Source organism: Cupressus sempervirens, chromosome 6 (genome assembly GCF_028749045.1).
Source record: "Cupressus sempervirens isolate cs-2001-9-10 chromosome 6, ASM2874904v1, whole genome shotgun sequence".
Taxonomy (NCBI): Eukaryota; Viridiplantae; Streptophyta; class Pinopsida; order Cupressales; family Cupressaceae; genus Cupressus; species Cupressus sempervirens.
In genome coordinates, this window is record NC_143123.1 from 71,325,345 (window position 1) to 71,349,713 (window position 24,369).

General features: G+C 33.3%; 1 pseudogene; it reads left to right on the forward strand.

Annotated features, from left to right (window-relative positions):
* Nucleotides 1-24,369, forward strand: LOC149551195 (AP-1 complex subunit mu-2-like; annotated as a pseudogene).

The following is a 24,369-nucleotide window of genomic DNA, read 5'->3' on the forward strand; positions in this document are numbered from 1 at the left end:
ATGGCTACTGAGATAGCCGCAACTTCTACAAGAGATGAGGGGCAGGCAAAGACATGAATTCCTTCTATTATGATAAGTTTATAAATTTGATTTGTCATAGCATTGTTAATTATTTAAAATCAATATTTATATATTTTTTAAAATTATAACTTCTTACTTATGTACATTATGTGATCCATTTATGTCTAGCTAATGGTAGAGGAGGAGATGAGAGATTTGGATGTTATCACACTTTCGGCCATTTCATTTGGCCATTAGACCTCTATGGTAAGTATTATTTGATTAATCATTAATTTCTTGTTTGATATTGTATTTTACATGATTTCTCATCTTCTTTTTCTCTTGCAGGTTTCACTTGACAGTGGAGGAAAGTGTGAGGGGGTTGCACCATCGACCATTGACAAGGGGAAGGTAATAATACGTTTTAAATTCATTAAATGCATATATGTATGTATGTATGTATGTATGTATGTATATGTATACATATACATACATATACATATATATATATGTATACATATGTATATATATATGTATACATATATATATATATATGCATACATATACATACATATATATATACATATATGTATATATATATATATGTATATATATGTATATATATATGTATATATATGTATACATATATATATATATATACATATGTATACATATATATATATATATATATATGTATGTATATGTATGTATATGTATACATATACATATATGTATACATATACATATATGTATATATATATGTGTATATATGTATATGTACATATATGTATATATATATATATGTATATATGTATATGTACATATATGTATATATATGTATATATATGTATATGTATACATATATATACATATATATACATATGTATGTATGTATATGTACATATATGTATATATATGTATATATATGTATATGTATACATATATATACATATATATACATATATGTATATACATATGTATACATATGTATATATGTACATATACATAGATACATATATATATATATATATGTATGCATATGTATATATATACATATATATATATTTATTTATTTATTTATTTACTTTTTAGTTATTTGTACTAATGAAATATTATTTTATAGGAGGTGGCCTCTAATGATGTACATACCCAAATTCACCATCGTAGGCCCTTGGGAATTCCCATTCGTAGCGAAAGCCCTATAGTATGTATATTTATCATTTATTTGTTACTTATCTTAATGTTCTTAGATTATAATAAAAAAGATTTTTATTATTTTAAAAACTATATTTTTAACTATCATAGGAAACACTTGATGTAATGGAGGGATATCAGCAGGGCTTTGTATTTTGCTCACTCAACCGACATTTACTAATCAGAGATAATAGGAGGTAAATTTGAATTTTAATTCTTGATTATGTTATCATTAATAACATCATATTTTAAGTATTAGATCAATCTAACAACCATAAAAACATGTTTAGGTCAGACATAGCAAGGTATGTGCTTTGTGGAGGACATATGTGAGGACTCCTGAGCGGAGGAGGAAGGCATGGAGAGGTAAATAAAGCTACCCTCATTATTGATCAATATTCCTTTGAGTAAATTTATATTTTATATGTACAAATAATTTAATTAACTAGTCTGACTTGGATTTTGTCTTTTTTGTTCATATAGGAGCTAGAGAGCTCAAAGAGTGCATCAAGGAGACTCCAATTTAATGATCCTCACGTAGCCTAGGATATATAGTATTTTTTTAGGGATGCCTTAGGGAACACTTTTAGATGGCATATGCCATATTTTATGTATAAACTTTGATTTCAAAGATGTATTTTGATGGCATGTGCCATATTTTGTATATAGATGTACATTTTGACATACATTTGCATCAAATTTATATATGATTATGTATTTTCATATATTATATTATTTTGAATCATTGCACATGTGTTTTTTATAGTGTATGAAATCTTCTTTATTTTAATAATATTCATTAGATTATTTTAATTGAATTCTCGTTCATTGGAATCTTGTCTATGGTATATGAAATCTTATTCAGTGTAGTCTTGTTCATTAGAATCTTCTTCATGGTTTATGAAATCAATATCACACCAATACAAAAGAATTGAACTCCTCCAAAGATTTAAGTAACACCAAAACCAAAATCCCTCCTTAAGAAAATATAGCTAGAAATGAAGACAAGCCCTTGAAATTTTTCAGCATCCAACTAACCACGAAGATAATGAACAAACAAAATAACAAGGGCTTTCAGTTACGACTCTCAAAGATCATTGCTCAAATGTTCTTAATGCACCTTGTGGGCACTTTGATGTGTGGTGTTCATGAAATTTATAGTGATGAACCAATGCATGACCAATAGTTCAAAATTTGTGCACTGGTGCACCAATTCACTGAGGAACACTGTAAGGTTTGGCATTGATTAAGATCATTGTGCTAATTTTAAACAAAACTAAGTCTTGCATAATGGAGAGAGGTTATTGTGGGAATTGATATCACAATCATTTCTCATCTTATAGTTATTTGATAGGCCTCACGAGTTCTAAGATACAACCGTTGGAATATCGCAGCCCAAATGTGCTTAGGGCACCTTGGAGACACTCTGGTTCAAGGTGCTCACAAATGTTCTAGGCCCTCTGTCGTTAAAAAATTGGTGTCATTGGAGTTCACCCAACCATCTAGAGCTAACAGCACCAATGAAATGATGCCATGAAAAATGGTTCAAAATTTGTGCACCAATTCACTAAGGAACACTATGAGGTTTGGCATCAATCGAGATCGTTGTGCCAATTTCAAAAAAAATTGAATCTCCCAAAAATGAGAGAGGTTATTATGGGCATCCATATCATAGTCCTTTGACATCTAACATTTCTTTGATAGGAATCATGAGTTATGAGTTACAAGCATCAGAAGATCAAACCCCAAACGTGCTTAAGACACCTTGGAGACACTCTAGTTTGAGGTTCTTGTGAATGTTCTATGCTCTCCATGGTCAAAATAGTGGTGTCATTGGGGTTCACCTAGCCTTCAGGAGCTTATGATGCTAATGAAATGATGCCATGACAAATGATTTGAAATTTTCACATTGGTGGACCAATTCACTAAGGAGCATTGTGAAGTTTGACAATTACCAAGATCATTGTACGAATTTTTTTAAAAATTGAATCTCCTAGAACTGAGAGAGGTTATAGTGGGAATGGATATCATGGTCCTTTATAATCTAAAATTTCTTTGATAGGCCTCATGAGTTCTGAGTTGCAAGCATCAGAATATTGCAGTCCAAATGTGCTTAGGACACCTTGGAGATGCTATGGTCTGGAGTGCTCATAAACATTCTAGGATCTCCATGGTCAAAATAGTGATGTCACAAGGGTTCATCTAGACATCTAGGGATAATGGTACTGACAAAATGATGTCATAATGAACAGTTCAAAAGTTGTGCATTCGTGCACCAATTCAGTAAGGAACACTGTGAGATTTGGCATTAACCAAGATTGTTGTGCAAATTTTGAATAAAATTGAATCTCCCAGAACTGAGAGAGATTATTGTGGGCATCAATATCATAGTCCTTTAGCATCTAATATTTCTTTGACAGACCTCATGAGTTCTGAGTTACAAGCATCAAAATATCATAGCCCAAACATGCTTATGGCACCTTGGAGATGCTCCAATTTGAGGTGCTCATGAACATTCACTAATACATTAGGGGTCAGTTTGCGATGCCAATTTGTGACGGCGAGAAAATGTTATTTTTTTTGGCTTTTTTTTCAATTATAGCCCAACAACATCGTAATTACGACATCAGGCAATGTAGGTGTCGCAATTGCGACGTTGTCAGGCTATAATTGAAAAAAAAGAAGCCCGCATTGGTCATTCGGTGGGTTTTCTTTTGCAGCATATCAAGTCACGTTATATGCCATTTCAAACATTGAAAACCTGAACTTTGAGGTGCATTGCAAGACAAATCAGCAGTTACTCGATCCAAGTTTGTGGAGTATGCACTCCCCTCCATGAAAGTTGAGGCATTGTTGCAGATAGACCATCGGTAATCACATAAGACTGAAGGGAGAATTATTAGAAAGAACAAAAGGAGAAACATCTCTCTACAAACTTTGGGAAGGGAGAGCTGTGTCGGCTCATCCTCATCTTCATCTGTGTTCACAATCTCCCAAACCCAAATAAAACTTAATTAGCACTAAATTAGGTCATTGATTTCATTCCAACTTCTTCTGCATTCAAAAACCCTCAAACTTACCTACAAAACTAGGGGTTGTTGCGTATGTTATATGCATTTGGAGAAGGGTACGTGCATCGATGTTTTACGTTATATTTATTTGGAGAAGGGTATATTATCAAGCTCTACAGGTGAGAAATGTCCACAACTTAGCAATTTGTGTGGGTGGAAGTTTTATTGCTAAATGATAAATTAGTTTTATTGCTAAATGATAAATTAGTTACATTCATACACAGGTTCTGAGTATACAACACTACCAGTAACATATTTTGATTGATTGGTCAGGCGAATTCAGTGTAATTATTTCTATCACAGCCAGTATCATGTTATTAACGCCCAATGACCTAACACTCATCACAGAATATATACTATAAGAATAATTCATATGTAATTCCAACATTGAAACTGACAAAGATCATGGTTTTCCATCCATTCAAAATCATGTTGTAAATAGAAAAAAGTGAACTATCAAAAGGAGAACATTTAACTACTTATTGTAACTTATTATAGGTTTAAACAACCATATACACCATGAGATGCCCAATTTGGTAACAAACATTTTCACCTATGAAATACCCAGATCTGAGTCCATTGCTACTATATAATTTGCATTTGAGGAAAAAGTTGGATTTTTGAAACAAACTTGTGGAGGAGTTCCTTACCAAATAGATTATTCATCAAACTTGAATTTTTTCATTTTTAAAATTACCCATCATTGCATATCCTAATTAGGGTTTATACCAGAAATTGAGTTTAGAACACAAAATAGAAAGAGTGATTGTGCTACTAACCATAGCATGACACTCAAAGCCACTGAAATTCGAAGAAAAGCCCATAGATCATGAAAAGTAAGCTAGGAGAACCCTTTCCAAGCCTCTTGGAAAAAGTAAACTATATACAAAAGCTGACTAATATCAATAATATACCATGATATGTTTGATGTAATAGCTACTCTAGCGAACCCTAAACCCACTTGGAAGATTAATAACCAGCTCAGAAATGCATGAAACATCAACACCACTAAGGCAATCCAAGCCATTACCATGACTTTTCTCTATGCTTGAAGAAACTTTTGCATTGGGAAACCTAATGCATAGGCAGACAGTTTTGGTAGCATCCAAAGTGCATATTCTCCTAATAGATTTGCTACATTCTCCTCCTACCATAGTAGCTTCAGGATTGGAGTTGCAAAGATGTAAATAGAACTCAAGAGCACTGATGCAGCTAGTAGTATTAAACATGAACACTGCAAATACACTCCAAGCATTTGATGTTTTCCTGCTCCAACTACCTGATCATAGAGGGTTTATTTATTTAGAGAACAAAAAACTGTAAACCTGAAACAATGTTTACAAGCTAAAATTAATCTTTATAACCATTAACTTGGTGAGTGAACTTTTTGGGTTGGGTTAGGTGTTTGAGGACCTTGGAAACCATAGTAGAACCCTCGTGAAGTTGAGTCCTTGTATTTGTATATGTGAGCCATTAGTAGCCCTAAGGAACATTGTCGGTTTGGATTGCAATTTCATCTTTTGGCAAGACTGCCTAATAGTTGATAAAGAGCCCTTACCGATCTTTGCATCATTCCCCTCATCCTTAGTAGGGATGAATCATCTAAATAGTACCGCGTAGATTTTTTTGAGACAAAACATATGAAAAGATCAGATAAATTCCATCTAAATTAACCAAAGTAGATATATAAATCCTATTTTAACTATAAGTTTGCACATTATTATAGAAAAAGACTATATTCGTATCTCCTTCCTAAAGCCAATCAACCCTTACCTTCTACTTCCTAAAAATAGTTCTCATTACTTACTTAAGTTCTCAAACAACTTGAGACTCCTCTCTACTCAAATCCTATGAAAATACAAGATCTTGAATTTTTGTAAGTGACAACACACGATCTTGTGCCTACCTCTTCCTAGCATAAATATTACCAATACATGACCATTTCTTGATATGCCATTTAAACATATTGCAATTTCTTAATTCTATCATATGCTCATTTGGCAGGCTTCCATCTCAAAACCACGAAGCCATGAAATGAAGCCACATTGGTTGGAACTTAAAAGGAGGATTCTTAGGAAGTACAACTCGAGTAGCATAAAACTTAATAGGCCAATTATCTAAACCCCTCCAATCAAGAACTTCAAAAACCAGATAATGTACCCAATTTTGCTATATTACTATTCTCTGACTATTGTTTTCAATCTTCCTATCCTCTGATATCGATATTCCTATTTACTCACTATTTCCATGTCATTTTTATTCACATTCATTTTTTATAATTTATTCATAACATTAATCACTATTTTGCATGTATATTCACCACTATCTTTCTCTTTGATGTCACTATTTTTTGCATTGCAGTAGCGCTATTTGGATGTGTATCTGCTCGATATTTCCTTACATTGTTTGATCACTATTTTTTCTCTTATACATATATTATTGTTGCTTTTATATGGTACACACATTATTTCTACCCTTGGCCACTTCACTGCTCTTTGTTTTCTGATGGCCATCATAATATTCTTACTACATTTCTAGGTCTACTTTGTGTAACCAAGAGCATCGTTTCATACAATCGCAGATATTGTATCTTCACCAAAAGTGTTGTACCATTATTAACAGTTAAATGGTCTTTGACATTAGTGCTTGGATCCCTTAGACAAGACAGTAAATTGATGATCATTATATGGTGAATATCCTTCAAATAAAAGCAGTGAATGTATCCAAGGATAGTGAATCACCTTGCAAACACTCTAAATACCTTTAATAAAAAGGTGAAATTATCTCTCTTTTTGCCCCTCATCATATGAGTCATGCTCTCTAATATTTATCATAGTTTTGATCTTCTTCTTCACTAAAATTAATTGCAATCATGTTTTTTTAATGTCATTAAATCTACTCATAATATTGTTGATAGTTCTTTTGTAACCTCTAATGATGATGCTCCTCTAGACAATGGTAAATGTACATCTTGTCATGTCCTATCATCTCTGAGTTTCTATAACAGTCCATCTCACTATCTCGTCATCATTGTTATGGATTCCATTTGATGACATATATGTTTTGTTATTTTCAACATTTACCATTATTATTGATCTGTGCTCACTGAACATACTTATAAAAGTGTGTCAACATTTCTTCATCACTATCCTTGAATGTTGTATTTCTTTATCACTGTCCTTTAACATTGTTCCTAGATAACAATGACTAATTTTGATGACTTTTGATTGATCTCTGCTCAAGATATCTCCAATTCCTTCTCACTGTTTTTAGTCTTTTGTAGCACTTGTGTTCGTCTTTGAATGAGCACCATTTAATGACTTGGCTCTTGTCCATTAATTTTCTTTTTACTATCTTAATTGCATGATTCTTGACTACTGCTGTCCTTTAATTTGTTGATCACTATTTTGCATTGGAATTCTCATTCTTTGGGCTTTCCTTTTAGATTTCAATATTCATCTTTTCAACAAAAATGTTCTCATCTTATTTTATGTAATGCTTTGCTCTTAGACAAACTTGTATCTTTGTCTCTAAGACATGTGCCTTTTTTATCTCTTTCTTACTGCTATAATATTCATGAGACCTTATGCTCTGTTGAACATCCTTTTGACTGAGTTGTCATGACCATCACTTTTTTGTCAAAATTCTATAGTGGTAAATATCATTTAGGACCTAATATTCATGTAAAATCCCTCTGAGTCACAATATTTTCCATGGATGTCTAGATCAACCTAATCATCCTACATTTGATGTAAGGTGCCATTCTTACCCAACTACTAATAGTAAGTTTACCAGAATCATAAAGATTTTCTTTGCAAGCAATGTAGCCTAGATAGATCTTCATTTATATAATGAAAGTTAATAAAAATGGAAAACTATTATAAGAACTCCTATACTGGAAACATTTGTGTAAAAATGTATTTCATCTGCTTCGTATCTTCTCTAATAGCTATCACATTCTTTCAATGTTTTCATCAGTGCCTTTGATATTGTCTTCATTTCTTAGTTTCTTTCCTTTTGTCACAACTCTTCATAATGTTGCTCCTAACTACTCTTATCATCTTCAAGATCTCTATAACATAAAAGACCTTTCTTGTCATAGCAGTGACATCTATTGAGCATCACTGTCTTTTATTGATATCTCACTATCTAAGAGATGTGTACTGTCTTAAAGCATTGTTGATATCATTGTTACATTGAATATCACTGTTCCATTGAATATCACTATTATCTATCACGTTTTTTTCATTATGAACATCAACACTAGAATGTACCCCTTGAGACTCGAGCTCTTTAGAAGCAGAAGCATTAGCATCAGCTCCAGCAACCAGCTCCATAATTAGCAACCCTTCTTCTTGCTGCTTCACAATATCATCACTCCGAGACAGGATCTCAATTGATGATTGAACTATGGTTGGAGATTCCTACTTTTCCACCAGGTGCATCTCAACCTCTTTAGTTATATCTTGTTGCACGGGAGTTTCAAAATTTTCAACTCTTTTTTCACTAGAGTCAACCTTACCTAACTGGCATCTATCTTCCTCAAGTAGTTCATTCATTTCCTTTGGTTTTTTTGAAGACTCTGGTTTCTCTACTTCATCATGTTCCTCAATAGAACTTGGACAAATGGTTGGCATGTCAGCAGCTATAGAATTTGAAGCCTCTTCAATCATTGCTCTCTCATCTAATTGAGCCTTAGCAGAAATCTCACCAAGTGATGAAGCACATACCTGTGACAAACCATTTAATATCATTCTTGAAAAAAAGAATAACCTTAATTTACATTGAAATTAACTATAATAAAATTAGAACAAAAGTGAATATAATAGATTTGAGAGCATTTGGCATCCCCAGATTTTCATAACAGAAAATGAATTGTCTCTTAACATATGAACATAACTCTCCTGTACTAAACGATAATTGTGTGGTTTATTTTATTTAATAAGTATAATTATGGAGAGGCAAAATTGATAAAAAAAAATTTGGGAAAATTTTGCTAAAAGTATTAGATGATACTCATCAATGGAAAAGTTAAAGCAATGTAAAGTTCTTCTTTTCCTGCAACACATATAACAGCAATGTAAACTTATCTTGAAACTTCTTCTTTTCTTGCAACACATATAACAGCAATTATAAGTGCTTGCAAGGTATATACTTATGAATAAATATTGCATCCTAATTTAAATGTATGAAAACAATTTTCATTCCTTTTAAGCTTCATTCATCTTGAGGTGCAATTTACAAACTCAAGAATAGTGGCTTTTGTTCTTCAGGATACCTTTAGGGGAAGAGTATGTGAATGCCCCTTCGTGTCTGGAGTCTAGTTTAGAGGAGATGGCTATTTACACTGCTAAGGTTTGTTGAATCTAATTCTAAATAACATTGCTTGCTATTGTATCATCACAGAAATGAAAGCAAATGATTTAAGAGTTAATAGGAACAAAATCGATTTTTTGAAAAGGCTTTAGAAACTTTCAAGTAAATACTATTACTAATGATTTATTGCTGCTCTATTTTGGTATTTGATGATTTTCCATGCTTAAACATTTAATGTCACTATGGTTATATGAATGGATTCTTTGCCTTTGAACACTATCATCTTCAAAATCCCATATGAAATCTATATGACCATTTCATTTCTTCAATATGCCCTATGGATGTCCCTATCTAACTTTATATCTTTTAATTGCATATAATAACTAATTTATGTGTTTTTTCATGACTATGTTTGACTCATATAATTGTGATCTCTCTAGCACTATGATGCCATTTAATATGTCTTGCTAAAGCTTGTAAATTTTGTTCCTTTTGCCATGTCATGTAATATGTCTTGCCTTGTAGCTTATATGTTTTGAAATTGCTGTTAGGCCTTGTAGCTTGTATAATTTGATTGTTGGAGAGCTTCTATAGCTAAGCAAGAAGGCCGTTGCACGAGTTATAGCTACGTGCTCCAATATGAAAATTGTATATTTTTTAATCTAATGTATATATTGAGCCTCTTATCGATGAGTTGGTGGAGTTATGGAATGGTGTCATTATGTATAACGTGTCTAGACCAATAGGACAAAGACAATTTCAATTCCATGCAATACTTAAGTACATGGACAATACATGATGCCCCAGGGCTAACACATTTTTGTGGTATGTTATAGTGAATTCAAGTTGCGCATGATAATTCTAATTATAAAAATCAACATATTTAATAATCCAATTATATCATTATCTTGTAGGTCTTCAAACAAAGGGAAAATTTGCATGTCCATTTTGTGGTCCAAAGATGAAATCTCATCATTCAAAAAGTTTAGGAAAGTAGGTGTTTGATGAGTGTAGACACTTCCTCCACAGGAATCATAAGTATCGAAGTATGAAAAAACATCTTTTCAATGGGAAAGAAGAGACTACATCAAAGCCACAAAGAATGACACCTCGCCTATGGAAGTTGGAATATAATAGAATTAATCGTCGAGGTAATGTCATTCCACCTAATGGTTTATGTTTGTAATTTATATATTTCTATTGTGATTTTTGTTTACTAATTGTGTAATTGATGATCATGAAGGTCGTCAAGGCAGTACTGACAACCTTCCAAAGGGACTAAAAAGCTATTCCAGACAATTTAGTAGGTTGCCCTACTACAAACACTTACAAATTATGCATTTGTTTGATTCTATGCATATTGGAAAGAATATAACAGAGACATTGTGGAAAATATTGGATGGAAGGCGTGACAAAGAAAAAATTGTCAAAATTTGTAATGACATTCATGAATCCAATCATGCATTGAAGAATTTCATTCACTCAAATAGCAATAAAGATTAGATTAATATAAGTGCTCTTCCTTGGTTATTAACGGAGCAGAAAAGTGATGCCATAAAAGAAGTCATACGAAAAATTCAATTTCCCACAGGATTTGCTACGAACATAAACAATTTCATATAAAAAAAAAGTGAATTTGGGCCAAGGCTCAAAACACATGATTGGCATACTTTCATCAAGGTAAGTTATGTTCTTCTGTATATACAATATATTCATAAACTACGTGTACTGTTCGTTATGTTATGTTAGAAAAAAATGAAATGATTGGTTTATAATTATTGTTGTATGTGCTTCCTCTATCTCTCCCAGAGCCCTTCAACAATAACATCAAACAAGTGATATACGATCTTGGAAAATACATGAGGTAAGCAATAATATCTATTCAATTTGTTGTATATATTTATTATATTCGTGATTTTTTTTTCTTTCTATGTAATCTATTGTATATTATTTTGTAAAGTTTCGTATCTATATATTTTTTGTGACTTGAATCTCTTAATGTAGGTGGTTTTCATCTAAAGAAATCCATAAAGAAGATATAAAATATTGGAAGAGAAGAATTCCTCATTTACTATGTGAAATGCAAAAGTGTCTACCTCCAACTTTTTTCAATGCACAGGAACACTACCTCATACACCTAGTTGAGGAGATTGAATTGTGTGGACCTGTACACACTAGGTCAATGTGGATGGTTGAGAGGCCCTTGAAATCTTTGAAGGATTTGGTTCAAAAAGGAGCACATCCTAAGGGTTTTATGGTAGAGGGATATAGGGTATACCTGACTATGGTGTACATTACTGAATATCTTCTTAAGTTTGCATCAAATATCTGTGTAGATCGCATTTAGGATCTCGAGCCTTTTAAAAAATTAGAAGGGGAGTACTTGATGGGGAAAGGTAAATTGAGGAAAGTGAGAGGTAATAAATTATAAGATGTTATTGTAATAAATTATTTCTTAATCTTCAAAATAAATCTGTTGTAAGTTGTCTATTTTTTTTTTTGTACAGGTGCTCGAGAGTGGGATGCACTACACTTGTATATTGCAAACAATCTTTATTGGATGACGGTATGGATTGAATGATGTCAACATTCTGGTCAGACATTAACATGGGAAGGTGTATCTTCATTGGTTAAAGAAGCTCATAGTAATGGAGATTCCAATGTTATGCAAAGGGAAATAGATTTAGCACGTGGTTTAAGAGATTTCTAGGTACGTACAAATTTATTAATTACCCGTATGTTTATCAACTCATGATACAATAATTTTGACATGTTTCACATATTATTGCAGGTTAAACACCACAAGGCTTTGTTCTGTAATGGTCAAAAATTTTGCATCAAAGTGTTGGATGACATGAAGAAAACTTGTGATTCAGGAATAATTGTAGTCTTTCAAGTGACTAATATTTCATCTAGAAACGACTTACATCCTCGAGAGTCTAAAAATTGATACTATGGCATTTTGGATGATATACTTGAGTGTGACTTTAGTTCCTTCAAATTAGTACTCTTTTTTGTCAAATGGTACAGGCTATGACTTAATCCAAATGATCCTAATAGAACTGTTATTGAACATGATAATGGATTTACAATGGTTAATACAAGGTCATTTGAGCTAGTTGGGATGAGCCCTATATTCTTCCAAGCCAATGTGAGCAGGTATTTTACTCAGAGGTTCCACATAAACCGGGTTGGTCATTTGTTGTTAGACATGAACCGAGAGGAAGGCCAATAAAGTATAATGCGATGGAAGAAGAAGATACCGAAGAAGTAGAAGATGATGTAGATGTTGCTACTGATGATGATGATGAAGATGATGTTGATATTGATGATGATGATGACAATGACGATGATGATGGTGAAGATGATGATGATGATGATGAGGAGGAGGAGGAGGAGGAGGATGACGATGATGATGATGATGATGACGACAAGGATGATGATGATGAAATTTAGAGGTATGCCATCAATCCTTAATCTATTTAATATTCATTTCTTGATAGAAATATATTTTTCTTATATGGTTACATAGTTTATTCATTATCTATTTAAAAGCTACAAGTTTCAACTAGAAATAGAATATTGCTAATCTAAATTAACTATTAATCTAATTTAATTAAATAAAACTATTTAAAACACATATTGATACATAAATGTATTGAGCCTTATTTTCTTTTAGGTCAAAAGAATTTGTAAGTGTTTAGTTTAGAAAAGGGAATTCATTAAATATCTATAAAAGGGAGTTGTACCTAGAATAAAATTCATAGGGAAAACATAATATAAGTGCTTAGCCCTTCACTATGCCTACTTCCTTAGTAGGCTTATAATGTGAGCCTGATTTAAGTGTTATATTGTGTACCTTTTAATTTTTTTAATTTTTATGTGATGCTTATGATGGATGTGATTATGATTATGATGTGATTATGCTCACGATAATTGAATTACATTTGCAGGGAACTGAACCCCTTTCAGGAGCATCCCGCATAGTCTCATGGATCGACAGGTATAAGTCAATACTCCTTATAGACAATCTCTTTAATACACTTATCAATAGTAAGATTGATTTCTTCTAAGATTTCTCCCATTTGCAGGTACTAGTGAATAGGTATTTGTCAGAAGTGTCTTCCTTGAGTGAGGGAAATATAGGAATAGAAGAGGAAAGTGAGACATGTAGTTTATCTAGAACAGGAAGATTAACTAGAGGTCAAAGGACTAGAAGGAAACTCAATAAAAGCATGAAATTTTTCCTTGCTCAAGGGGGGTCATGTTCTTATGATGATGATATGGAAGGCAACATCGAGGTGCCCTTGAGGTACCAACATCTACAGAAACATTGGGTACCCAAGGAACTTCCTCCAATAAACACTGATTTTTGTGTTAACGAGAGGATATATCGCATAGCACCATCATCATTACATGGTTTGGGCCTATTTTCTATGGATGGCATAAAGGTGTCTTACAAAAAAGTTTCTGAATTGATGGAGTATGTTGGACCATGTTACGATTACAAAAGTTGGATGCATATTGTTCAATATAAAAAAAGTATGCATAGGTATGCCCTCTCGGCAAATTATATACAACAACAAGACAATAATCAAAGTAAAAGTGTGTCTATATATATTGATGGAAGGCCAAAAGCAACAGGGAATATTGTGGGTTTTATAAATAGTACATGACCCGGGTCACCTATAAAGCAACCCAATTTCATATTTGAGGCACGCAAGGGAAATTGTGTATTCATCTATGCGATAAAATCAATACGTGCAGGAGAAGAGCTTCTTATTGATTACAATTTGAACTACATAGATACAAACAAGCCTGCTATCATGGGGGTGGTACATACTATTAAACCAACTTCTAATCAATGACTCGAACATACCATTTAGTCAATAAATTTTTGGCTAACATTTTTATACTTGATCTTTGACACGAGGGCACAATATGGAGCAACTACCCAAAGGGGATGTTGGCGATGTTCCTGGCTCATCTACACATGAGCAGGTAAAACTCATTGTAGTTGTGCAAACTAGATAGAAGCAAAATGTTTTTTTTTAATGTTGTTTTCTTCATTTTTTTGGAGTAATTTTGATAATACTAATACTATTGTTGTCACAGAGGGCTAGTGGTCAGAGGGAGGGAAAGGAACCTGCAGTCCCTTAGCAGCCCGCCCCTGAGGAGGACCCTTTTTATATTGATTTAGCAGAGACCGATGACCCGATCGGTTCAATTAAAAAGTTGCTAAAGAAAATTGGCAAAGAAATTATACGTTTGGCAACCATTAAGCCTACTACTCAGGAAATAAAAGATAGGGCATCTGAATTGTTGCATGCCTCTGAAACTTTAAAAGTAAGTATTAATTAAATTTTTAATTATAACAAGAGTTCAATAATGGTTTTTATGTTATGCTCTTTTATGGCATTAATTAAAATATGGATGCGTTGTCTTTACAGAGTTTTTTGCATGATTTTGAGCCCCATTCCCATGATGAGGCTGTTGTAGGTGGTTCAGGTAGATCGCATGTTCCATTCCCCACTTGTATTTTCCACTGAATATATATAGGAATTATCATAATCATTGACAATACATTCTCGAACAATCCTTTTTTTTAATGCTCTAACAATCTTGTCCATGCTAGTCCATGCGTTCTATATTTATGCATGCTCTAACAATTTTATTCTTCAGCTTTAGATCCTGTGACGATGTCGCCTCCATCCAGGACAACCACAAATCTCTTTTCGACTACTGAGTTGACAACACGCAACTTACAAGCATCGACTGTTGCACCATCTATTTATACACAAATCCCTCTTTTTCTCTCTTTTGTTATGTGTTTAAGTGTTATGTGTTTATACTTCGTGACAAAGACTTATGAAAATTTTTGCAAAAGGAGATGCAGCATCATTTCTTGGATGTTCCTATGTTCCTATTACGGGAATGGTGAAGGATGTCATATTGATTGTCAGTGACGATGAAAGCATTCCATTAAAAGTAGCCAAAGTTCTAGGTACTTTAAAGTTATTATTCTATAGTGATATAATAGTAATTTAGTTTTTTATCACTCTTCATCGACTAATGATCCCATGATTATTTTGCAGGGAATGATGGTTTTTGGAAAAAACTTGGTGATGAGTGTTTGCGAATATTCGAGCCCACCATGCATACCTAGTGGAACATCATATCCTAACTAAAACCCCAAACCACTATTTTGATTTCATATCATTGCTAGAATAGTTTTCCTTTTCATCCATTTCTTGAACTATATTAAAGGTAGCTTCACTTCATTTATGAGTCTAACATATTTTTTTTTTACTTAAAAGGTGGAATAACCAAGACAAAAAGTTGAAGGATGATCTTATAGAGAGCATGACCCAACTCTTTGGACCTCGTGCATTTGAGAGAAACAAGCTTCTTGAAAAAGCTGGTTTATGTTTGAAGTATATTAGGGACCAGTACAAAAAAAATTTACGAGATAACCCTAGGTACGAGCATCTGCCCTATGTTCCTAAGGCTGAGTGGCAGGCTCTGATTTTGGATGGAAAGTATAAAGCTAACAAGAAAAATGCAATTACACCAGTAGAGAGTACACCAAGGTATGTGATACTATTGAGAATGTAATTATGTACTAATGAACCTCTATATTTATATTATCTAACATATTTCAAACTTTTCATAGATTGCCTGACACATCAAATTCAACAAAGGCAAGACTAGAAAAGAATGGAACACACAAGCTCGGCTCTGGTGGTTTTTTGAAACTTCAAGCACGAGTTGTAAGTATTAGTAAATAAAAAATTGTATCAATTTTTTTATATATTGTGATGGGAAATGCTAGGATAGACTAGCTTTTCTATGCTCCTGATCCTCAACTTTTACAACTTTTGTATTTCCTTTTGATATTTTAACTACCCTTCATTGGTTGATGAAACAATGCAAGTAAAATTCACTATACCACACAAAAATGTAGGGCTCAGAGTTCAAGAGATGCCTCACAGAAGAGGATAAGAGAATTGGCTTCCAACAAGGCTATAGAGTCGTGGCTGAACGGCTACGAGCTGAAATCAATGTGGAAGGTTCTAATAATTATGCATCTGAGCCACAGGTAAATAAGCTAAATGAAATTTATTTCAAATTGAATACTTTACCAATTAGTCTATTTGATATTAAGTTCCAATATAAAGTGAGTATATCTATTTCAAGCAAGCAATGATAACAATGTGTAGGATGTTGGAATGCAGCCTGAAAATCCTTCTACACACTCTGTGAATGCTGAAGGTTCGTATGATGTGCATCCTAGTGGTGGAGGTATACATTTGCTATTAAATTTTTTATATGTAATTGCAATTGGTGTTTGGATTAACGTAACATTTTGTATAGCAGTTGTAGAGGATCGAAGGGTTGATGTTCATGAGCATGTTGATGTTGAGTCCAGACAAAATGGTGTGGTCAGATCAGGTAAAGAGTGCCACAGTTATGTTATTTAAAATAATTAAATACTTGTAACAATTATAATAAATTATTTTTAATTTAACTCTTTTATTTGTTATTGCAGAGGACCCCCCTTTGCAATAGCATAGGAATTTGAGATCATCAAGAACAAAGAAAAGAACAACTGATGAGGGGGGAATTGATGATGACACTGATGCTCCTCTTAGAGCTTACATAGAAAAAAGAAATAGAAAGAAAAAGAAGAAATGATTGTCATCTACATACCTTAATTGATAATGACTGAATTTTATGTCTCAATGAATTTAATTATGTGCTAATGAATGTTCATGAATTATGTGTTAATGCAAAATATTGATGAATGTTGCCTGTTTACGAATCTAATGTGTTAATGAATGTTATCATGTGATATTGATTGAATGTTACATTTTATTAATTGTTGAAAGAATGAATGAATGTTAGATGTTAACGGGGAATGTAGAGTGATGTTAGGGGGAGGGGGGTGGGGCCAAATGAGCTTCCACCTTCACATGGTTGGCCCTGTTTAGTAGAGAATATTAAACTATTCTCAAAACAAAGTGAAACTCAATAAGATACTAAATATTATCTATTGTGTCCTATGTTTAGACTATTGTCCTATGCATCTAAGGCTTCATGATTTGAACTGTCATGAAGTTCTAAACTTGTAGCCTTTTTATTGCATCCCTAGATCTCAACACTGTCTTGGGACTATGTTATCACCAATGATATGATTATCATAATTAACTAGGGAAACCCTTGATCAACACTGTCTTTGGACTGTGTTATCTAAATATGTTGCTGCTTCGAAGAGGTTATTTTAAGCAAAGGGAATTAGGATTTGATCATATTAGTGATGCTAACACAACACAACACACACTCCGACCCCAAGAAAAATGCTTTTGACCTGGAGCTATGGATTGGTGGGCCACAAATGGGGGACCTCATCCACAATTAACAAAGTTAAGGCTCAACCCCGAGAGCAAATTGGCACAAGCCTACAATGACGATGGCCTAGTGGCTATTTGAACCTTGTTGGCCCCTACACCATCACCACCACCACTTAACCAAAATACTTAGTGGTGAACCTCACTTTTGATATTACTAAGTAGTAAAGGAGGTATCATTGTTAATACTTGTCAATTTCCTATCCATATTTTACTGATCCTTCATTTGAATCCATGTATGGTGTAGGGGCACCTAAGAAAAAATGAACCTATAGGGTACACCAGGAGCTATGTAGGAGATAATGAAGGTACAAGGGCAATCAATGCCTAATGGAGACCTATTGAGTTATTTGATGATGAATCATGGCTATTAAAGCCATTAAATGTAATAAATTTCACAAAATTGACAAAATGTAAGGTATTGCCAAGAATAGGCAAATTGGCACAAATAGGGAGTCAATATGATGTAAGGGGTCATTTGAAGTCCTAGGGTATCCTAGGAAGAGTTATGGGTGGATGGTAGTGTTTACATGATGTAATAGGCTATTAAAGCCCCTAAATGATATAAAATGCACTCAAAGTGCAAGATCTTGTAAAATTGCCAACATTGGCAACATAAGCCAACTTAGGCTTGAATGGGGTTAGTTAAGGTTATAGGTGTGTGAAGAGTGTTTTAAAAGGTCTTTTAGAGTCATTTAGGAATGACATTATAGTTTTCATAAGTCTTTAGCTGAGAAAAGGTCACAAAAGATAATCAAAGGTAATGATGTTAAAAAAGTTATAAAACTGTCTATTTGTTGTTATAAGACAGTTAGAAGAGCAGTTGGCACCCAAGGGGGCTTTAGTTCAGTTTTATGAGTTAGTTAGATGGGAAAACATTTAGAAAAGAAATGTCTTTATAAGACACAAGGGCAGAAGTTGAAGAGAGGTGTATGTAACAAGAAAATAAATAAATCAAAGAAATCTGCTATTCACTGTCATAGTGACAGTATACTAATTGCAAGATTTGACTTGGTAATCCAATAAAGTTCTTTATATTCAAGATTTATTGTTGTTTCTCCTTGAAAAGATTTTCATGATTTGTTAACTCTTGGAAAGGAGTTTGTAAGTTATTTAAAAAAAAAAAAACTATCTTTGAAATCTCTGCTGTCACAGGGAACGTGACTGATTGTCATAGTTTTGTAGTCATTAATGGAGACAAGCCTCTCCCACTTTCTATGAATGGACTATAACTTGTGGGAGAGGCACTTAAGTGTATGAATATGTTGTTTTTATGATTTTAATGCAGGAAGATGCAGGTGACAGTGAACAAAGAAAAGAACAACAGGGTGACTGTTGTACCAAATAGTGAAGGTGCATTTGCAAGTTACCACATGGTGAATATGAGCAAATGGAGGTTGGAATGGATAAATGTGTGTTGAAAACATTTTAGGGAGTATTTTTAAAGGTGTTTGAGCCAATAGAAAGGTTTTATGAGTTGATTTAGGGTCTTTTCTAGGAATCCCTAAGCTAGAAACCCTTAAAGGGAGGGTTTGATGAAAAGGTGTCTAGAAATGCATGGAGGGTCAAAAAAATTGTGGAATCCTATCATTTATTAGATGCCTTAAGACTGTTTCAAGGTTTGGAGAGTTGGGTGTGTGTGCAAAGCATAGTTGCTTTATTAGGCAAGGGCTAATTAGGCCTAATTGTTGTAGTGATAGCCATAGAAAGGTGCAATAGTCACAAGTTGAGAAATTGATATTTGCAAGGTTTGAAGAAAACCATAAAGGGTATTTGAAAAGGTGACTAAGTCACTAGTTTTTTTGGCGAGTTAGAGAGGAAAGTGCATTTTTTTGCAGGATAGGGCTACTAGACAGGCCTAGAAGGGCTAAAGTAGGAAATGGTGAAAGATGGGTTGTTGGAAGCTAGTAAAGAGTTGAAGAATGGTAGATAGGCCATGATAAGATGGTCTAAGGTGTTAGGGTCAGTGAGAGATGCCGGAGTTGGATTTTGGTATGATGGAGGTGCTAGGTACACTAGGTGACCTAGAAGGAAATTGATACAATAAGAGATTGTGGTAACGAGGTAGGAAGTGAATTTGTGGGTATGGTGTGTGGAAGAGATCTACTAAGTCAAGGACTTCTTATTGATCCTTGAGTTGAACTCTAGTTCCTTGAGTGGATTCCAAGACATTGTTGAATCCTTGAGTTGAATAGGGTTCCTTAAGGGGATATTAGAAGGCTCTGCATCAATGTAACTTCCAGTCCTCGATTTGAAGATTCTTTAGTTAGTTTGTGTCCATTTTCTTTAAAACTGGTAATAAAACCATTTTTAGAGGAATAAAATTCTTACATGGATCTATCGATAAGAACTCTTTTAAAACTATGGAAAGAACACAAGAAACTATAGTTTCTGTTGACTCATCTATGCTATGTGCATCATGAAGTTAAAAATTGCAATGTTGTACAAAGAAGCTTCTCATATATGGAATATTTACATAGAGGTATGCAAATTACTTAAAAGTTAAAGACATTTAGGTGGCCAATGTCACATAAATTACATTGTCTCGTATGAATATATTCATTAAAATGTATCGCCCTCTCTTATATCTTGTCTCTTATAAGGCTGAATTGGCCATGTGTGAGGATGGTTTCAACATATGTGTTTTGACAAGTTTTTTGATGGAATTACATGGACAGGGTGATCCCACATTACAAAATCCAGTGCTCTATGACAATGAGGTGACTTACATGTTGATTCAGCATAACAATATCTACCTTATGGCAGCATCAAGATAGAACTCTAATGCAGCTAGCTTACTATTATTTTTACATCGAGTTGTGGATGTAAGTTCAACAATCTACACTTCTCATTCACAATTTATTTCTTGTCTGAGGCTCTATTTTCAATTATTAAATGGAACACTACATTTAGGGAACTTACTAAACCTATAGAGCCAAGGATTCTAGTGTATGCATATAATTCTTCTATTTGTAGCTATTGCATGCATATTTAGGTGTTATTACAGTAATCAAGAGTTGTTAATGTTCCTCTTTGTTTTCTGCTATGATTAGTGTGTTGCAATAACTGATTCACGTGTCAACTTTAGGTTCAGATTTGGATTGTCATGTGTGTTATTTCTGTAGGTATTCAAGCACTATTTTGAAGAGCTAGAAGAAGAGTCTTTGAGAGAAAAAATTTTCTTTGTTGTGAGCGTACAAATCTATTTTTAATCTGAGCCACAGAGGGTTGAGGGTTCAGAATTCCTTGTAATGAACTATTTGAGAATATTTTATCATGAACTTAAAATTTAAAATATGTGTATATCATTTCACCACTTTTATTTCCCATTGTGCAGTATGAACTACTAGATGAAATAATGGATTTCGAGTACCCTCAATATATAGAGGCAAAGATTCTTAGTGAATTCATAAAAATGGATGATTACAAGATGAAAGTCACTCAGCGACCTCCAATGGCTATTACAAATGCAGTTTGCTAGTGAAGTGAAGGAATACAATACAAAAAAAATGAGGTTGAAGGCTAATCCAGATTTAACTTTGTGCTTTGTTTGAATATGGAAATTGATATTTAACTAATTTTGTGCTTTTAATTTGTTATTAAAGGTCTTTTTGGATGTAGTAGAAAGTGTAAATATTCTTGTGAGTAGCAATGGGCAAATAGTGCGATCTGATGTGGTTGGAGCGCTGAAGATGAGAGCTTACTTGAGATAGTTTTTTCCTAACCCATGCATAATCTTATTATTGAGTTCTTTTAGAAATAAAACTAATAGACTACAAAGAGGAAACATGGAACTGTTTCCCATAATCTATGCTAAGTTGAAACACTATAAACTCTAGCTAGGTTCATGGAGAACATTATAATGTTACTGCACACCTATTTTCTTAAATATGTACCCTACTTGTGGAATGCCTTGAAATAAGCTGAAAGGCCCATGTATGCTTATACACAACTAAACAAATAGACATATATTATAAGAATGGGATTGGTGCATGAGAGTTCAGATAATAAACATCTTGTGTTTATTTTTACGTGGTAGAATTATGAATTACCATCAGACAAAGAATCTACAAATTGTCCAATTTTTATAAGTACAAATATTATGTTCATATTCATTGTTAAGATTTAATAAATAACAATTTTTTGGTCATGAGACAACCAACTTCATTGCTAGATATTTGCATTTCAACAGATTACATGCTTCAGCGAGAATAAAACAAATATAGAAGAATAATGAACTATGGTGGATGATTGAACAGAGTCCAATTTCTTGGAGAGTTTAGAGTGACAGATTAAAAGTCAAATTATAATGACCAAATGTTGAAGTTTAGATTATGCTGCACTGGGTCCCATACCCAGACCAAGTCCAATTCATACAGTTTGTAGGCCTTCCTCGGGTCTATAATAGATGTATTTGGAATAATTTGGTCAAGACACCCGTGCCCTTGCCATATCAAGGCTGAAGCTAGATCCCCATAGCTGATCTTGGAAATAAAACAGTATGAAAAATTACAAAAAAAGAATAAAATACTGATATGTATATATCTTTAGACATTTTATATAATTATTGAGTGTTGGAAGTAGTTTGACCACTAATGATTTCTTTGTTTTATACATATGCCATAAGTATTAAACCTTTATAACTTTTGATTTAATATTTGGCATTGAATTATTGATTGTGTTTCATGGTTAATTTAGCTTGTTTTGTGCAAAATGTGGCTGTCTCTAATTTTTATTTATTTATAATGTACTTTTAGCATGACTACTAAAATGTTACATAGCTAGCTATTAATGACAAGGGTATTTTGATTCACTTTTTTTCAGCAGAATGCCAGAATGTAAACTTGGACTCAATGATAAGGTGCTACTAGAAGCTCAAGGTAAAGCATCGAAGGGTAAAGCAATTGATTTGGATGACATCAAGTTTCATCAGTATGCAATCAAGCTCATTATCTTATTCAATTCCTTAAACTATCAATTTTATCTTATATTAAAGTGCTTGCAAATTCCTTTGATGTTGTACTTGGTCTTTTTTTTCCCTTGAAAAGACATATGCTAATTTCTATTTCTTCTGTCAGGTGCGTTTGTCTTGCTTGTTTTGAAAATGATAGAACTGTATCCTTCATACCTCATTATGGGACTTTTGATCTTATGAACTATAGACTTAGCACACAGGTTTTTTCATATATTCAAGAGAATGCAGTTGTTGTCAAATCTTTGAAGTTCTATTATGAAGGATATCCTTCTAAAGTAGGTTTCATACCATATGTTTTTATTACTTTGTAGGTAAAGCTATTGATATGGGTTGAAGCTCAAGTAGAAAAGCATTCAAGAAGCTGGGTAGAATATTTGGTGAGAGCACGCAGCCAATACAAAGATCACAGGTTTCAAATTATCTCTTTGGCTTATGTATGCCTATTTTAGATCTGATTTATCTGTTGTTTAGATAGATCTTTCTAACATGTTAGCTTCAGGGAATGGTTTAAGTATGATTGATATTTTTGTGTATTTGCTAATTTGTCTCATGTTTTTCTTTAACTTTGCAGTAAGGCAAAAAATGTTGAAATTGAATTGCCAGTACCAACTGATGCATCTACACCGCATGTATGCACATCAATGGGTACTTCTGCATACTCCCCAGAGAGGGATGCTTTGCTTTGGAAAATAAAATCATTTCTTGGTGGAAAGGTATCTTGCAGCTTTCATTGGTTTTCTTGTTCAAAGATGGTTAATAGTACCATGGTTTTAGACCCTGATGTTTTAGTTTCTTGATTGACTTATTATGTGGGTTTTGATTCATGAATACATATTGAGGACTGAATTTAGCCTTTCTAGCATAACTATCGAAGAAGCAACCCCAGAAAAGTGGGCGCCTATTTGTGTCAAATTTGAGATACCATATTTTACTGTATCAGGAATTTAGGTCATCTCTTAACTTTAATTTACAAATGTAGATTATTGCTTTTGCGAGTATCATTAGATCATTACCATGATTTATAACTTATCTGAAATTTGAGTCATTTCAGGTCATTTTGGACTGACTCCATAAAAGTCATCACAGTGTTGGACCCTTTTGTGTGTTCACTTCTATATTTTTGATGAGAACAAGCTCATTGCTTATATTTATATTGGCCTCAGTGAAATTCATTATGCTTTTTAAATATTTAGCTCCACAAGTAAATTGATGCATTGAATAAATGGTTGAGAATTTACATTTTGTTCATTTAGATTTAGGCTGCTACTTTATAACAACTTTCTTTTGTTGCAATTCTTTACTGTAGGTCAGGTATCTGAAAATCATTGAAAAGAGCGGATATCAAGCATTGCCATGGGTGAGGTACATTACAATGACAGGTGAATATGAACTAAGAATGATCTAG